The sequence below is a fragment of the Phoca vitulina genome, unplaced genomic scaffold, assembly GCF_004348235.1.
Source record: "Phoca vitulina isolate PV1807 unplaced genomic scaffold, GSC_HSeal_1.0 scaffold9, whole genome shotgun sequence".
Classification (NCBI taxonomy): domain Eukaryota; kingdom Metazoa; phylum Chordata; class Mammalia; order Carnivora; family Phocidae; genus Phoca; species Phoca vitulina.
Window position 1 is genome coordinate 41464384 of NW_022589712.1, and position 17636 is coordinate 41482019.

Genomic DNA, 17636 nt, shown 5'->3' on the forward strand with positions numbered 1-17636 from the left:
TGTTAAGAACTAGTGGCAATCTTCATTTTATTATCCAACATATCCAAAATATTTAATTCTTAACACATGGTCTGTGTTTATCCTAATATAGAGCAAAAGTCAATAAATCTGAACATTTGTACCACAGTAACAACTTTTTCGTTATAATTCTAGGCTCAATGAATTCATTAAAGTACCAATGAGTTTTGAAACTTCTACTGAAGAGTAGTTTTCATGGGTAATTAGTGACTTTAATACCATATTTGTAGGATAGAGTATTATTATGCTAATTAGATGGAAGAAAGTTACTAATAGTAATCAAATTTGCTTATGCTCCACATAAAGTTTCAACATTCGTTGAAGATAGTGACAATAATAACAACACTGCAGTTAAGAGTATTCTGTCAAAATCAACCACATGTCTTATTTTTTTAAATATGTAATAATGGGGCACCTGGGTGGTTCAGTTGGTTAAGTGTCTGACTCTTGATCTCAGCTCAGGTCTTGATCTCATTGTTGTAAGTTCCAGCCCTGCATTGGGCTCCATGCTGGGTGTGGAGCCCCCTTAAAATAAATAAATGAATAGGAGTGCCTGGGTGGCTCACTCAGTAAGTGTCCGACTCTTGATTTCAGCTTAGGTCATGAGATCGAGCCCTGTGTCAGGCGTGGAGTCTGCTTGAGATTCTCTCTCTCCCTCTCGCTCTGCCCCTCACCCTGCTATCTCTCTCTCTCTCTAAGTAAAACCTTTAAAAAGAAAGAAAGAAAGAAAGAAAGAAAGAAAGAAATAATAAATAAGCAATACTAAGTGATTTCATAATTGTAAGAAAAAAAAAACAATATATGACACTATCAAGTTACATTCTTTCTTCTCTCACTGTATTTCTTGAAGTCAAAGGTCCACTGCTGAGTTCAAAGAATAGGTATCATTTCAATGTTAAGCATATTTTAAATGCTTATGTCATGTTTATATTTTTAGATATGTATTAGTCTATAGATTTGGCTGCCTGGCTTAATATAAGTACCTTGGACAATGTAGAACTTTTTTTCTTTCTCACAAAATTACCTGGGCTAGTGTGATACACTGTTTCATGAAGACACCAAAGGAGTAGGTTCTTTTTTCCATGTTGCTCCCCTAAATGATGTCAACAAGGCTTGTCTTTCAGCTGTTCTTTGTGTTGCCTTTATCCTCTCCTGATGGTAAGGATGACTATAGTGGAATCTCTGAGTTTCACACTTCACAACAAAAATCCAGTAGAAAAAAGAAAGCTCTTTCACCAGAGCCCCAGAAATTTTTTTACTTACTTTGTTTATGTCTATCCCTGATATACTGATTTTAGCCAGAAGATGAGATGAACTGACCTACTTACACCAATTGGTCCCCAAGGGTAGAGTCAACTCTAGTTAAACCACATTGACTGGGACCAGGAGAGGAGTAATTCTTTAATAGAAAATCACAGTATTTTTGCTAGAAGGAAGGAGAAATTGGTACTGGAGAGATAAAGAAAAAGAATTCCATAAAAATTATTATTTTGAAGGATCTCTATCCCAAAACTGCAATAGATAAAATTTCTGTAATATCTCAACCTCTATCAGAGGTTAACTGTTTGTGCCTTATTGGTGAAAGAAATGTCAGCTACTTCATCATAAAGTCCAAGATGGAAACATCACCTTAAAATCACTGAGATAGTCTTTTAAAGAGTAAAGAGTAGAGTCTAAAAAAAGTAGAGATTACATCTTGGAATCATTTGGGGAAATCATAGGGCTGACTACAGATTGATCAGCCCTAATTATCCAGAGGAAGGGGGACTTTAAGAAGATCTCTGTATTTCAGATTTAAAAGGAAAAAAATTATCCCTGGAGATGAAGAAAGAGGAAATCAATATGATCTTTATGGAACAATATATAGACAGATATTATAATCAGTCTTGATTCAATTTTCCTAGGAATTCTTCTCAGAAAAGTAGCTGGGAACTGAAAGAGCTGATTACAAAGAGCTGGGACTTTGGGAGCCCAACTGTGTAACAGTTTTGGCTGATCTTAGTGGTAAAGGAGTAGGTTTAATCATCTCCCTAAGAATTCCTAAAGCTCAAGCAGGGAATAATAAGATTTATTCTACAAAACATAATTGTCTATCTGCTTATATAGGATCAGTCTTTAAAAGTGACACTCTGTAGCAGTAAAATTAACTGGATTCTGTTCTCTCTGCTTGTTGTAAAGGAACTATTCCAGCTTTTCAAAAGGTACTAGTTAGGGGCAATAGAGCAGCCTTCTTTGGTTATTCCCTTACTAAAGGGATACTTTAGCAGCAATAAACTTCTGTAGCTGCTTAGGCTATAGCAAGGAAGAAAGAGGATGGAATAACACATGCCAGAATTGTGGTTGTAAGAACAAGCACATACTTACCTTTGTTTAAACTTACCTGGTACAATCTTAGAATACCTTTTTGATACATTTAGTTTATCAAGAGTAAGAGCCAGAACAAACTATGCCACTACTAGGAGGCAAGACAACCCTGTTCACCTTTAATGCTTCTCAAATTCACTGTTCTGGGTGCTAACAGATCCAGTTGTATATCTTGCATTCTCTCACTCACTCAGTAGACTGTGAAATCTACTTTATTTCTCCCCCCTTCTCTTCAATTTGTTCTTTTTTATAAAAACAAAACAAAATAAAGCAAAGCAAAAAACAAAACTCTAAAATACTTATGTGTTCAGCCCCCAATTGCTGGGGATTGACCAATGGAAAGGTAAAATGAGACCTGAGAAAATAACAGTGTCAGTGAAATGCTCTAGGTCCATTTTCCATTTCTGCTTGAGTACAAAATCAGGAAGGGCAAGCTCCTCAGTGATTATTAAGGGCAGAGGAAGGGAACATGGAAATTGCTAATGGGCTCTTAAAGTTCTGCCCAGTTATGTCACACATTACTTCTGCTTATATATTATTTTTCAAAGACTCACATGGTACACTGCAAGGGTAGGAAAGTATAACTCTATCATGGTCTTAGAAGTAGAACCATACTGGGATATTTATGAAGAGTCCTGATTATTTCCATAAAAACCAAAAGGACTTATGAACTAAGTAGTGTGATTTTTGAATTTAAAAATTAAAAACAGGGGCGCCAGGGTGGCTCAGTTGGTTAAGTGTCTGGCTTCAGCTCAGATCATGATCCTAGGGTCCTGGGATTGAGCCCTGCATCGGGCTCTCTGCTCAGTGGGGAGCCCACTTCTCCCTCTCCCTCTGTCTGCTGCTCTGCTTACTTGTGCTCTCTCTCTGGCAAATAAATAAAATCTTTAAAAAAAAAACCACAATTTTTTCTGAAAGATAATGTGTTCACTGGTGAACCGTTTTGATGGTAGGAAAAACCCAGTAGAAGTATCTCACCACATATAGTTGAAAATAATTAATGAAAATATGAGACACCTGGAAGACAGATCCAGGATAGTAGCTTGGATAAGAAGATTTTCACGAGTAGAAATAGATACAGAACTTATAATCACACAAGTAATGGAGCTAACTTTTTTTTTTAATTTAAATTTTAGTTAACATACAGTGCAATATTGGTTTCTGGAGTAGAATTCAGTGATTCATCACTTCCATACAACACCTAGTGCTCATCACAAGTGCCCTCTTTAATACCCATCACCCATCTAGCCCACCCTCCACCCATCTCCCTCCATCAACCCTCAGTTTGTTCTCTATTGTTAAGAGTCTCTTATGGTTTGTTTTCCTCTCTCCTTCCCCCCTTCCCATTTGTTAATCTGTTTTCTTTCTTAAATTCCACACATGAGTGAATCATATGGTATTTGTCTTTCTCTGATTGACTTATTTCACTTAGTATAATATACTCTAACTCCATCCACTTGTCGCAAATGGCAAGATTATATTCTTTTTTATGGCCGAGTAATAGTCCATCATATATATATATATATCTTCTTTATCCATTAATCAGTCGATGGAAATTTGAGTTCTTTCCATAATTTGGCTAGAGTTGATAATGTTGCTATAAACATTGGGGTGCAGGAACCCCTTCAAATCTGTATTTTTGTAACCTTTAGGTAAATACCTAGTAGTGCAATTTTTGGAACATAGGGTAGTTCTATTTTTAAGTTTTTGAGGAACCTCTGTACTGTTTTCCAGAGTGGCTGCATCAGTTAGCATTCCCACCAACAGTGTGAGAGGGTTCCCTTTTCTCCACATCCTCACCAACATCTGTTGTTTCCTGTATTGTTAATTTTAGCCATTCTGACAGGTATAAGGTGATATCTCATTGTGGTTTTGATTTGTATTTCACAGATAATGAATGATGTTGAGCATCTTTTCATTTGTCTGTTAGCCATCTGGATGTCTTCTTTGGAAAAAAGTCTACTCATGTCTTCTGCTCATTTCTTAAATGGATTATTTGTTTTTGGGGTGTTGAGTTTGATAAGTTCTTTATAGATTTTGGATACAAAATCTTTATCAGATATGTCATTTGCAGATATCTTCTACCATTCCATAGACTGCCTTTTAGTTTTCACCATACAGAAGCTTTTTATCTTGATGAAGTTCCAATGGTTCATTTTTGCTCTTGTCTCAGGTAACATGTCTAGTAAGAAGTTGCTACAGCAGATGTCAAAGAGGTTGCTGCCTGTATTCTCCTCTAGAATTTTGATGGTTTCTTGTCTCACATTTAGGTCTTTCATCCATTTTGGATTTATTTTTGTGTATGGTATAAAAAAAGTGGTCCAGTTTCAATCTTCTGCATGTTGCTGTCCAGTTTTCCCAACACCATTTGTTGAAGAGACTGTCTTTTTTTCATTGGATATTCTTTCCTATGTTCTTGAAGATTAGTTGACCATATAGTTGTGGGTCCATTTCTTTTCTGTTTCGTTGATCAATGTGTCCATTTTTTGTGCCAGTACCACACTGTCTTGATGACTACAGCTTTGTAATATAGCTTAAAATCCAGAATTGTGATGCCTTCTGCTTTTGTTTTTCTTTTTCAGAATTGCTTTGGCTATTCGGGGTCTTTTGTGGTTCCATACAAATTTTAGAGTTGTTTGTTCTAGCTCTGTGAAAAATGCTGGTGGTATTTTGATAAGGATTGCATTAAGTGTGTACATTGTTTTGGGTAGTGTAGACATTTTAACAATGCTTGTTCTTCTATTCCATGATGATGGACTATTTTTCCGTTTCTTTGTGTCATCTTCAAACACTTTCATAAGTGTTCTATAGTTTTCAGAGTATAGATCTTTTACCTCTTTGGGTAGGTGTATTCCTAGGTATCTTATGGTTTTGGGTGCAGTTGTAAATAGGATCAATTCCTTGATTTCTCTTTCTGCTTCTTCATTATTGGGATAGAAATGCAACAGATTTATGTACGTTGATTTTATGTCCTGTGACTTCACTGAATTTGTGTATCCGTTCTAGCAATTTTTTTGGTGGAGTCTTTTGGCTTTTCTACATAGAGTATCATGTTGTCTATGAATAGTGAGAATTTAAAATTTGTATGGAAGAGTTAAGAAAAGTTAAAGGGGCAGAGAAACCTCATTAAAAGTTAACACTTAGTTAACCATTGTAAGGTTAACTAAGAGAATTGTGTTGGCATAGCAACAGAACAAAGACCAGTGGAAGAGAAGAGTCAAGGAGAAATAACCTAGCCTATATAAGTTGACATTTTAATTTATAAGGAAAATAACAATTGTGATAGATGGCTAGTAGTGCCCTAATATTCTTTTTTTTTTCCATTTTCATATTAATAGAGTTTTATCTGGGCTGGGTATATGACCCACCAGCTAAAGATTACATTTTTCAGACTCCCTTGTATCTAGGCATGATTATGTGACTTTGTACTGGTGAAAGGAAAAAAGAAAGAAAATGGAGGTGAGGTGCTTGTATGTGCCATTTCTGGATCTTGTCCTTTTAATGATTGGGTGTGTGTTCTCATGTTGCCTTTTTCCCTTCTTGGTATCTGGGGACTACTGACTATGACATGAATGGTATGTGATGAGGGTGGTAGAACTGCTCCCTCATATCTAAATTAAATTGAATGTTAGCTTGTCCTTGAACTAGTTACCTACAACTAGTACAGTGATGTGGGCTTTTTTATCTGGAGGATAATTGAGATACATACTTCATAATATGTGAAATAAATTTTGGTTATATTTAAAAGGTAACGTTTAATTAAATATCTAGGTACTATGGCCTAGCCAAGTTGACACAAAATTAACCATCACAATGACCTAGGATTTAATACTCTCTAATTTACTTTCTAAATATTTTAACTGTTTCCAAAATAAATATGATAATGATTATTTCCCTTTATGATAGAAAAAGTCTTGTAAACACATTTAAAACACTCAGGTGCTGGGCACTTTTCCCAAGCTCTGAATGCCCCTTTAACAGCTTCCATAGATCTTCTCACCTCCTGCTTTCTATCCTTGTTGTCTATGTCCAACATGTGTCTTCCTCTGCTCGTTGTTAAACTCTTAGAGGTCAGCAACCAAGTTTTACTAACTTTTTGACTTTCCCTCAATCATAGGAAGTTCTTTTCTCAATAAGTAACTGTTTTCATATTAAATTAAATTAAGAACTTTGCATGTTACCTCCTGTAGGAGATAGTCTTCGAAGGAGTTTTAGGAACTGGGATTTTGACAGAAGGAAGGTGTGGAGGCAGTGAGAATCTGCATTCATTTTAGCACAAGGAAATAGGCTGATTCCTAAGGAGCACCCTGAGGAGAGGCTTAGTTGTGGGTGAGTGCAGGGAGCTTGTGTTCCAGCTTCTTCGCAAAATCAACTTAATAAGATTTTCTCACTTCTGTTGAAATTGTTTAATAATTATATCAGCATTTTGATTTTCTCAAATGCTTTCTGCAATTCCTTTTGAGTTTTAATTTATTGCTCATGCTTTAATTTCTCTTTTACTTCTTGCTAACTGTAATGTTGGTATATCTACTTAGTTTATTTCTGATGTTACCATAAATGAATGGAATTTCTATAAACTAAATCCATCTTCCTTTGATTTTCAATACAAGTTTGGAAATAATTTTCCAAAGGTGAAAAATGTTGCTCTCAAGACACAATTAAAATTTTACTTTAAAATGATGTCAACTCCTTGATATATAAAGGAAAGTATGTGATGACAGTGACTTTAATACTGTGTTGTGATAAAGAACTTAAGCTCTACCAAACATAAAAGAAACTGATTTTTGATGTGTCTGTTAGCCATTTGTATGTCTTCTTCAGAGAAGTGTCTGTTCATGTCTTCTGCCCATTTTTTGACTTGACTATTTGTTTTTTGGGTATTGAGTTTGAGAAGTTCTTTATAGATCTTGGATACCAGCCCTTTATCTGTAGTGTCATTTGCAAATATCTTCTCCCATTCTGTGGGTTGCATCTTCGTTTTGTTGACTCTTCCCTTTGCTGTGCAGAAGCTTTTTATCTTGATGAAGTCCCAAAAGTTCATTTTTGCTTTTGTTTCACTAGCTTTTGGAGATGTATCTTGAAAGTTGCTATGGCCGATGTCAAAGAGGTTATTGCCTATGTTCTCCTCTAGGATTTTGATGGATTCCTGTCTCACATTGAGGTCTCTCATCCATTTTGAGTTTATCTTTGTGTATGGTGTTAGAGAATGGTCAAGTTTCATTCTTCTGCATGTGGCTGTCCAATTTTCCCAGCACCTTTATTGAAGAGACTGCCTTTTTTCCACTGCATATTTTTTCCTGCTTTGTCGAAGATTATTTGACCATAGAGTTGAGGGTCCATATCTGGGCTCTCTATTCTGTTCCATTGGTCTATATGTCTGTTTTTTTTTTTTTTTTTAAAGATCTTATTTATGTATTTGACAGAGAGAGACACAGCGAGAGAGGGAACACAAGCAGGGGACTGGGAGAGGGAGAAGCAGGCTTCCCGCTGAACAGGGAGCCCCATGTGGGGCTCGATACCAGGACCCTGGGATCATGACCTGAGCCAACGGCAGACGCTTAATGACTGAGCCACCCAGGCACCCCTATATGTGTTTTTGTGCCAGTACCATGCTGTCTTGGTGATCACTGTTTTGTAATATAGCTTGAAATTGGTCAGCGTGATGCCCCCAACTTTGTTTTTCTTTTTCAACATTTCCTTGGTGATTCAGGGTCTTTTCTGATTCCATACAAATTTTAGGATTGTTTGTTCCAGCACTTTGAAAAATGTCATTGGAATTTTGATTGGGATGGCACTGAAGGTATAGATTGCTCTGGGTAGCATAGACATTTTAACAATGTTTATTCTTCCGATCCATGAGAATGGAATGTTTTTCCATCTTTTTGTGTCTTCTTCAATTTCTTTCATGAGTGTTCTGTAGTTCCTAGAGTATAGATACTTTACCTCTTTGGTTGGGTTTATTCTGAGGTATCTTATGGTGCTCGCTTCAGCAGCACATATACTAAAATTGGAACCGAGGTATCTTATGGTTTTTGGTGCTATTGTAAATGGAATCGTTTCTCTAATTTCTCTTTCTACAGTTGCATTGTTAGTGTATAAGAAAGCAACTGATTTCTGTGCATTGATTTTGTATCCTGCCACATTACTGAATTGCTGTAAAATGTTCATCATCATTAGCCATCAGGGAAATTCAAATCAAAACCACATTGAGATACCACCTTACACCAGTTAGAATGGCAAAAATGGACAGGGAAAGAAACAACAAATGTTGGAGAGGTCATGGAGAAAGGGGAACCCTCTTACACTGTTGGTGGGAATGCAAGTTGGTACAGCCACTTTGGAAAACAGTGTGGAGGTGCCTCAAAAAATTAAAAATAGAGCTACCCTATGACCCAGCAATTGCACTCCTGGGTATTTACCCCGAAGACACAGATGTAGTGAAAAGAAGGGCCATATGCACCCCAATGTTCATAGCAGCAATGTCCACAATAGCCAAACTGGAAAGGGCCAAATGCCCTTCAACAGATGAATGGATAAAGAAGATGTGGTCCATATACACAATGGAATATTACTCAACCATCAGAAAGGATGGATACCCAACTTTTACATCAACATGGATGGGACTGGAAGAGATTATGCTAAGTGAAATAAGTCAAGCAGAGAAAGTCAATTATCATAAGATTTCACTTATTTGTGGAACATAAGGAATAGCATGGAGGACATTAGGAGAAGGAAGGGAAAAATGAAGGGGGGCGGGGAATCAGAGGGAGAGATTTACCATGAGAGACTGTGGACTCTGATAAACAAACTGAGGGTTTTGGGGGAGTGGGGGAAAGGGTTACCCCGGTGATGGGTATTAAGGAGGGCATGTACTGCATGGAACACTGGGCATTATAAGAAAACAATGAATCGTGGATCACCACGTCAAAAACTAATGATGTATTGTATGGTGATTAACATAACACAATAAAAAAAAATTTTTTAAAAAAGATTAAAAAAAAAGAAACTGATTTTTGGAATACTTAAAGGAGAAAACAAAGATGCTCCAAGTGTTGTCTGGCCCTTGAAATTTGGTTGGTGGTTCTGTTATTAGCAAACCTAATCCAATAATACATTAAATAAAATCATTCACCACTATCAGGTGGGATTTATTCTTAGTGTGCAAAGGTGGCTCAATATTCCCAAATCAACCTTGTGATATATCACATCAACAAGAAAAAGGATAAAACTATATGATTATTTCAATAGATGCAGAAAAAGCATTTGACAAAGTACAGCATCCATTTATGAAAAAAACCTTCAACAAAGCAGGTTTAGAGGAAAAATACCTCAACATAATTAAGGCCATATGCCAAAAACCCACAGCTAACATCATGCTCAATGGTGAATGACTGAGAGCTTTTCCCCTATTCTCAGGAAGAAGACAAGGATATCCACTCTCACCCTCACCACTGTTATTTAACTAAATACTGGAAGTCCTAGCCACAGCAATCAGACAAGAAAAAGAATAAAAGGCATACAAATTGGTAAGGAAGAAGTAAAACTTTCACTATTTGCAGATGACATGATACAATTTACAGAGAACCCTAAAGGCTCCACCAAAAAACTGCTAGAATTGATAAATGAATTTAGTATGGTTGCAAGATAAAAAATCAATATACAGATATCCATTGCATTTCTAGTCACTTATAATGAAGTAGCAGAGAAAGAAATTAAGAAAACAACCCCATTTACAATTTTACCAACAACAATAAAAACCTAGGAATAAACTTAACCAAGGAGGTGAAAGACTTGTTCTCTGAAAACTATAAAACGATCAATAAAATTGAAGATGACACAAACAAATGGAAAAACACTCCATGATCATGGATTAGAATAACAAGCATTGTTAAAATGTCTATACTACCCAAAGCAATCTACACATTTAATGCAATCCCTATCAAAATACTATCAGCATTTTTCACAGAATTAGAAAATTTGTATGGAACCACAAAAGACCCAGATTTCCAAAGCACTCTTGATAAACAGGAACAGAACTGGAGATTATCACAATAATCCCAGATATCAAGATTGTACTACAAAGCTGTAGTAATCAAAACAGTATGCTACTGGCACAATAATAGACACATAGATCAATGGACCCAGATAGAGAGCTCAAAAATAAACCCACAACTATATGGTCAATGAATCTTCAGCAAAGGATATGCAATGGTAAAAAGGCAGTCTCTTCAACAAATGGTGTTCAGAAAAGTGGACAGCAACATGCAAAAGAATGAAACTGGACAACTTTCTTACACCATATGCAAAAATAAACAATATGGATTAAGAACCTAAATGTGCGACCTGAAACCACAGAAGTCCTAGAAGAGAGCAGAGGCAGAAATTTCTCTGACATTTGCTGTAGCTACTTCTTTCTAGATATGTCTCCTGAGGCCGGGGAAACAAAAGGAAAAATAAACAATTGGGATTACATCAAAATAAAAACCTTCTGCACAGCAAAGGGAACAATCAGCAAAACTAAAAGGCATCCTATGGAATGGAAGAAGATATTTGCAAATCACCTATCTGATAAAGGATTAGTATCCAAAATATATAAAGAACTTATACAACTCAACACCAAAAACAAATAATCTAATTTAAAATGGACAGAAGACATGAACAGACATTTCTCCAAAGAAGACATACAGATGGCCAACAAACACATAAAAGGTGCTCAACATCACTCATCATCAGGGAAATGCAGATCAAAACTACAATGAGATAATACCTTATACCTGTCAGAATGGCTAAAATAAAAAACACAAGAAACAAGTGTTGGCCAGGATGTGGAGAAAGAGGAACACTCTTGCTGTTGGTGGGAATGCAAACTGGTGCAGGCACTGTGGAAAACAGTATGGAGGTTCCTCAAAAAATTAAAAATAGAATTACCATATGATCCAGTAATTCCATTACTGAATCTTTACCCAAATAATACAATAACACTAATGCAAAAAGATATATGCACCCCTATGTTTATTGCAGCATTATTTACCATAGCTAAAATATGGAAGCAGCCCAAGTGTCCATCAGTAGATGAATGGATAAGAAGAGGATCTATCGATCTATCATCTATCTATCATCTATCTATCTATAATGAAATATTACTCAGCCATAAAAAAGAATGAAATCTTGCCATTTACAACAACAAGGATGGATGTAGGCAATATAATCCTAAGTTAAAGACAAATATCACATAATTTCATTCATATGTGAAATTTAAGAAATAAAACAAATGAAAAAAGAGTAAAAGAGACAAACTAAAAAACAAACTCTCAGAGAACAAACTGATGGTTTCCAGAAGGGAGGTGGGTAGGAGGAAGGGTGAAAGAGGTGAAAGGGATTAAGAGTACAATTATCCTGATGAGCATTGAATAATGAATAGAATTGTGGAATCACTCTATTTTATACCTGAAACTAATATAACACAGTATGTTAACTATACTGGAATTTAAAAAATATTATAGCATACTATTAAGTAAATATGAGTATAAAATAAAGACATTTCAGACATTAAAATTCTCAAAAAAATTATTACATTTAACAAAAGAGATTTCACAGGGTTCAAGAAGAAACAACTCTCTTCCTTCTTCACTGCCTTTGTAACTCTGCTTTGTGGCCTAGTTTTTTTAAATCACAGATAAAATCTCTGGTACTCCTAAAAATTTCAACTTACTCTCATTTAAAAGTTTTCTGATGACTGTCAGTCACAAAAGTGGTTGATTTTAGTAATTAATATGATCTGTTTAATATAATAATAAAAATTATGAACTTAAAGTTTTTCCCTTCCAATAATTTTGTATTGCTCTCAAGCAATACAAGGCTGGAAGGTGATGTGTTTGTTTGACATATGGTCAGCTTCTCTAAATTGTAGTCTTTTGAGTCCTCTCTTCTCTCTCAGCTCACTATTCATGGATTCTGACTAGTTGTGTTAATGCTTTATAGAGTCCATCTTCTGAACCTCAGTTCTCAAGGTTATCTCTTAGTCATTGCCAACTTTGATCTTGATATGGTTCTTCCTTGGTACCAGCTCGGTTGTCTTAAAAGTCTGAATCCTTCCCTACCTGTTGTTACCATCTTAATATAAGATGCAGATTTCACTTCTACTTAAATGGTCCTCTTGTGAAATGAGTCTGAGGGTCAGCCATGTCTGTTTTCTCCACAGTCCTCATTTCTGGCACATCCTCATGTGTTGAACATCTTGGCTTACTGACTTTCAATCATCTGCTTTCTCTTTTTGTGTTTTCTATTATAAATATAATGGGTCTACTCTCCATTTTTCATTTTCCTTATTATTTTAATTTCTTTATTATTTTCTTTTGAGTTTTGAGAATGTATTTGTGCTTTCCTGGACCAATTTTATTTTCCTGAGTCTTCAATATTTTGCTTATTGTCTCTGATATAATTTTAAATTTAGCTGTCAGTTTTTTCATCTTCATACTATCTTTACTGATTTCAATTTATTCTCTCTTCATAACTGCTGACCTAATTTTCCGGATGTAATACTATTTTGACTCTTGTTAAAAACACTAAATAGAAATTTCCTAAATATAGCCCCCCCCTTCTCATCTTTTTCACCATTTGTCTATTTCAGAGGGACAGACTTCTCACAATATGAGCTCTTGGAACCACAAATATTTTCTGGGTATGGGGACTTTTTTCCATTTTCATGTCATTAAAGAGAAAGAACTGAAGATTTATATATTCTCAGATTTGGCTGAAGGGAGTTTCCGTTGAAAGCTTTCCCTCAGATTAATGTGGGTCTCAGTCTCAATCTAACAGGCCCAGAGGCACAGAGTGGAAAATGTAGAGTTATGTTTCTTGCATTATAATACTTTAGAAACTTAGCTACTTGGGGAAACAGAGGTTACGTGGTCTAGAATTTAAGTTAGTGATGGTTGATACAGGAAGCTAATGTACTTCTTGTTGACGTGAATCGTATGCCAGGGTTTGAAATGATGGTGCCTTTATTGCTAATGACAAAAGTGTCTATGTCATATGTAAGTAAGAAAGAAATGCTGCCATAATATATACTTTTAAATTTAATTTTACAGCTTTTGCTTTATTTTGAATTTGATTTATCTGATATAATTCTAAATTGGAAATGGAGAATGCCATAGCAGTAAAATATCACCTATTTGAATTAACATCACAAATGTGGGAGGGAAGTTTGTGGGAAGTTTGTGGGAAGATGTGGGAGTTTGAGAGAAAGAGTCAATTTGAATTAGTGAAAAGCATAGAAATCTTTTAAAACAAAGAAATACATGTTTTCAAGTATATCAGCAATTAACTACTAATAGAGTATTTTTTCAAGTAGAAGCTTCCGTGTCAATTTTTAATTAAAATCTTGCATTTGTGTGAGAATAATTTAATCTTAAAAATTATGAAAATTTAAGTTTACTCCTAGTAACAAACATAAATTTGCCATATAAATGATTTATCTTTGATATTTAAATTTAATATAGTTCACAGTAAATTATTACAGATTCTGAGATTATAGTTGGTTCACTAAAATATATCCTATATTTGAAATATATATATTCTCTCTATATATAATGTATTCTGTATATTCTATATCAAATGACTTTCATCAGTTTAGTGAAGTCACATCTTTTAATCTAATTAGTTTGCATTATGATTTTAGAAACTTAATCTTAGAATTTGATAACTCTTGTAGGCCAGCAGAGAGTAATCTTCTCTCCATTTATCCTAGGGATTTTCTTTTATATTTTTTAACCACTTTATTCAAGTTTGCCTGACATACAAAAAACTGTACATATTTAATATATACAACTTGATGAGTTTGAAGCTAAGTAAACATTCATGAAACCATCACCACAGTCTGTGCCATAAACTTATTTGTCACCTACAAAAGTTTCCTCCTACTCCCTTTATTCATGATATCTTGATTCAAGAAAATTTCATACGGTGGTCATGGAATTAATAGGTTCCCCCAATAAGCTCAATGTCTTCTTAAGTTTCACATGCCAGATTCTGTGACAGCGTGTTCCACCTATTTCTAGAAAGATATTCTCTTACAGGGTGGGAGTTTTGAATCAATCCTTCCGTCAGTGTGGTCTCCTATATCCTATATCTCGTAGGAATTTCTTGATATTTTTAGGGTGGAATACATTTTTTCTAGTTTTGCTTGCTGCTGTAGGTTTCCTCTCATTTCTGGGAAGAGAAAACTAGATTCTATTTCTCAAATTAATGTTCTAACCCATGAATTTCAAAATTGAATTTGAAGTTAGTTATAGAAGATATGTGCAGTAAGACATTTCTAAGTAGAAATATGTTTACTCTTTACTTTTCAAAGTTCAAAATTAAGCTAATTCAACCAAAGGCTGTCAGGTTTGTTGATGTACATATTTTTCCTTTGTCAATGTGTGAGCCTAGGTCAGTATAATGGTCATTTCCTTAGAAACATTCAGGCACTTATTGCAAAAGATAGTATCATTAATAAAATTGAATTTATTGTCTAAGTGTTTAATGCAGTTGTATACTTCTACTCAATTAATTTAGTATTTAGTATCATTAAACCACCCCCCAAAAAAAGAAAATATGAAAGCACAGTTCATATCATATGTAAGTATGACTCTCAAATTGATTCACTTTTCCCCCATATGTGAGACTCCTAAAAGCTATAAACTCATGTATATTAACAAGATTCAGATGGCATGTGCATTTTCTATTTAAGTTTCCTCATGTCAATAAACTATAGAAAAACAAAAAACGTTCTTCCTATTCTGTAACTGATTTTCTTTTAGTAATTCTTATGTACAGTTTTCTTTTTCTTAAAGGAACTTATTCTTTGCCTAGACCCAGAGAATTTTAGGTTAGAAGAGACGCTAGATGCCATTTTTTAAAATTTTATAAATGAAGATACTAATTTTATAAATGAATTGAGGAGTGGAGTTTGAAGAGGAAACCAAGTTCTTTTGATTCAAAGTCTTCAGAACTCTCAAAAGTATGAACATTATGTAGTTCAGGTTAAAATAACCTTTGATCAGGATTTCTTCAGTTGTGGTCCTCTTGGGTCTGCAGATGGGCTTCACGATGTGTATGAACTCCTTTATATTATAGGAAAGTGTGTATGTATCTATATGTATCTGTGTGTGTACTTGAGTGTATGTATTTTTCTGGAAATGCTTTCATTAGTGTCTTAGAAGTGGTCTGTGATTCTCCCAAAGGTTAATAAATACTGCTATATATTAATAAAAGATCCCATAATAGATAGTAAAAGTAATAACAAATTTATTACAATATGGAGGGAGAAGATTTAAATAAACAAAAAGTAAGTTCAGAGCCTCAGTATTCTAAAGTCACATATTTTTATATGGGAAAATAAAGAGAAACATCATACATACATTAAATACTGCATAGGAATTGATAAGGTTCCCTAGCAGGTATTTCTGATGATTAGCTTAGTATTCAATTATATACCTGAAAAAAATCCTCTTAATAAATATGAAGTGAGGGGTGCCTGTATGGCTCAGGTGGTTAAGTGTCTGCCTTTGGCTCAGGTCATGATACCAGCTTTCTGGGATCTAGCCCTGCATCAGGCTCCCTGCTCAGCAGGGAGTCTGCTTCTCCCTTCCCCTGCTCTTGTACTTTCACTCTCTCTCTCTCTCCCTCTCAAATAAATAAATAAAATCTAAAAAAAAAAATATGAAGTGAACAAAATGTATTTATATATCCCCTTTTATTAATTTATAAATTCTGTTATCTTGTTTTTAATTTAATTATCTACAGTTTGTAGGGGGTGGTTCTTCTTTAATCTTTTAGAAGGAGAGGGAGAGAGAGATGGAGGAAGAGAGAAGGAGAGAGAGAGATTTCCTATTTCTTGATCTTATTTAACTTTTGGCCTCTGTGAAAACCTCATGGCTTAAAAGAAAACAGCAAACAAATTATAAAAAACCTAGTGTATATTAATCCTTCTGGGACAAAGGTTCATAACATATTTGTTATTCACAGTAGATTTCACACCAACAAAAATTTAATCCTCAGTCCCAAATAGTAAACAAGAATTTCTTACAGTCTGTTGAGTTATCTTATTCCATAATTCATATGGTGGTACTCCATTAACAATCATGCAAGCTAATGCACACGCATTGGTCAGTATACACCCTCCATTGAAAATCACTTCCTGTTAATATTCCTGCCAGTCAACTTGTAGTCAGTCATCCAACTGTTTTTAATACCTGTGTCCTTGTGTACATTCACTCAAAACTCCACTCTCCCACAGTCAAGATTATATATTTATAGTAAAAATGATCAAAGATGGCTTGTCAACCTTCTCTGGGTGAATAGCATATTATAATTTTCTTACAAAATACTTCTTAAAAACATTGACTTTAACCTGTATGCTCCAGTTAAAAGAAAACAACAGCTATCTGAAATATAAATACATTTCATAATGATGAGAAGCATAAATACAGAAATTCTTCAAAATGATAGCATTGTGTTCTCGGCAACATGGGAAGTAATTATCCAATTGACATTTATAATGCCTTATTTCCTATTCCTCCCTTTATAGTTTACATAACTTCCTAAAGTTTCAGTTTAAGTTTTAAGAGCAATGAAAACGTTGAAAATGATTTAAAAAATTATTATGTTTTATATGTTTAGCATGGCAGTAAGAGCTAATACTTCTTAAAGGATTATATTATGACTAGTGATTTATGTAAATTGATTCCTTTGAGGCAGGTATCATTATTTGTATTTTACTTATTATTTTATTAGGTTTACTTATTATTTTAACAGGCTCAGAGGGATGGATAAAACAGTTTCCGAGCGTCCCTCACTGGTAATAGGAGAGGCAGGATGCACTCTCACAGTGGAAACAAGGTCACCTACAAGAGAAATACAAAATTGGTTCTTAGCCCCATTAACATAAAGGGCAGAATTGCTTATCTGTGTTTAATTCATTAAATTGAGTTTGTTGGTGAAATTGGTGCATAGCAGTATGTCAAAAATTCCAGTAATGGAGAATTTATTTTGCCTTATGCTTAATTTCTCACTTCTGTTTATCTTCTATTCCAGCAAAGATCATCAAGTGGCAAATAGGTCAAAAGCATCTTTATTTGCAAAAGCCCTATAAAGCATGTTTCAGCAAATTTCACACTGCTAAAATTAACAATGAATCAAAATAAGTCTTTAGTATTGATTTAATTTATTCTTAATTTTGCTTAATGTTGATCACTATATTGGCAACTGGT